The 1870-nt window shown below is 41.5% G+C and overlaps 1 pseudogene; it reads right to left on the bottom strand.

Moving 5' to 3' along the window:
- LOC147446333 (uncharacterized) lies at positions 1 to 1145 on the bottom strand (annotated as a pseudogene).
- Positions 1146 to 1870: the final 725 nt, after the last annotated feature.

The following is a 1870-nucleotide window of genomic DNA, read 5'->3' as shown; positions in this document are numbered from 1 at the left end:
GTTGCTTGCTGGGCTATGATCTCTTTTTCTTCTAATGCAAGAGCTACACTTTTGCTATTTGTTGCATGCAAAACATCGAACCTAAAATTATCAGTGAACGGCTGGTATGCTGCAAAGTCTTTCCTCATTTTTTTGGGTGGTTTTCTCGTGTGTGCCTTTCTCCTCGCGTCGTAGTTCTTTGTCACACCTTTGTATCTCCTACCATTTTTTGTGCAAGTTATCGAGTAGACTATGTAGTTTATTTCCTTGTCTGTCGGCTGCCTCTTTGATGCCGGAATCTCCGGTGATGTCTCCTCCTATGTCTGGGTTGCCTGAGTACTCTCCTCCGTTTCGATCTTTATGTCTGTGATGTATCCCTGCACTGCATAAGTAAATGTTAGTTGTGTTCTGATTTAGAATTGCAGATAGCTGTAAGTAGTTCTTATACGTAAGGAGTGGATGCAATGTTTACCTGTTGTTTTGTTTTTTTTTCTGAACGGGTTTGTTGTTTCTCCGAAGTGTTTGTTGAATAACTCTTGATCGAAGTGCCAAGTGAAATGCTCGTCTGTCAATATTGCTTCATTTTCTTCGAGTCCCATCTCGACCCTAATTTTGTTTAATATCATGTCATCGTTTTTCCTGTCAAGGTCAAGGAGTTTGTCTAGCTCTATGTTGAAGCCAAAGTGCATCATCTCGATGGCAAACAATGAAATGAATTTTGTCTTTGTATGTAGCAATTGCAGAGCCTCTCCGTCAAGTAGTCTTCCCGTTGTTTCTTCGTATTGCAACTTGAGTTTGTTGAGTATTTCTTTCTGCAGTCCGGTTGCGAACTTAACTTGTTTGTCACTGTTTTGCTTCAGTATCTACTTCATTGAGTTGATGTAGCTACAGACGTGCGAGTAGTGTGGTCGTGGTTTTATGTATGAATGTGGATGCTCCCCTGCTAAATTTGCCATTCTCATTTGGCCGGAGGTAGGATAGTTTGATGAGCCGTCGTTGTTTGTTGTGGATGAAGTGCTTGTTGCGTTACTTTTGAACAGATCAAATAGCTGCAAGTGAGGACAAAGAATAAGCATTTTGTGAGAAGAGCTTTGTATGCATTCAAGCATAATGTTGATCTTTAAGGAACATAGATTTTGGAATGTACAGACCTTGTTGGTTGCCATGTTATAGTTGTTTTCTTAAAAACCTGTAACACAAGACACGATATTAAAAAATGCATCATACGATTTGCAAGTGAGGACAAACTTTATATGAAATGGAGTTATACAATTTTATGTGACTGTACATATTCAAGTATCTGAAAGCAAATCTCTCATAGGCTCAAACATGTCTGGTGTAGGAAGCTCTAGGATCCTTATGTGTCTTCTTTCGGTGACTCGCGAGAACATGATATACGCAAGGCCTGGCGTGAAAACTTGTTTGATGTTGAGTATGGCCTTTTCAGCTATTGTTGCACCCTGCGATTTGTGATCCGTTATTGCATATGCTAGTATCAAAGGGAATGTATATTTGTGGTAATATTTGAAGTTGAATGCTCTGGTGGAGTGTTTTGTACGCTGAATGGTGATTCTGGTATTTGTGTTGTCTATGAGCACAGTGATCGTGTCTACCAGACCGGTGCAATCATGGGATATATCCTTGACCCTGCATGTGGCACCGTTTGCAGCGCCAATTTCCAAGTCTAGATTTGAGGTGATCATACACGTTGCACCAACAACGACGTTGTGTATTGTTGAGATGTCGAGCTCTACACCTTGAGCGGGCATCCACTACGGGTCTTGGCCGCTTACGGCATTTACTCATTGGCGTGTTAGGTGACCGACACGGAGGATATCTGCCAGTGATTCTACAGCTGGACTACACTTATAGTGCCAGCCTAGTACGCTTC

The sequence above is a fragment of the Adiantum capillus-veneris genome, chromosome 12, assembly GCF_014529385.1.
Source record: "Adiantum capillus-veneris isolate H3 chromosome 12, ASM1452938v2, whole genome shotgun sequence".
In the NCBI taxonomy this organism is placed as follows: Eukaryota; Viridiplantae; Streptophyta; class Polypodiopsida; order Polypodiales; family Pteridaceae; genus Adiantum; species Adiantum capillus-veneris.
This window is presented reverse-complemented; position numbering and strand designations above follow the sequence as displayed.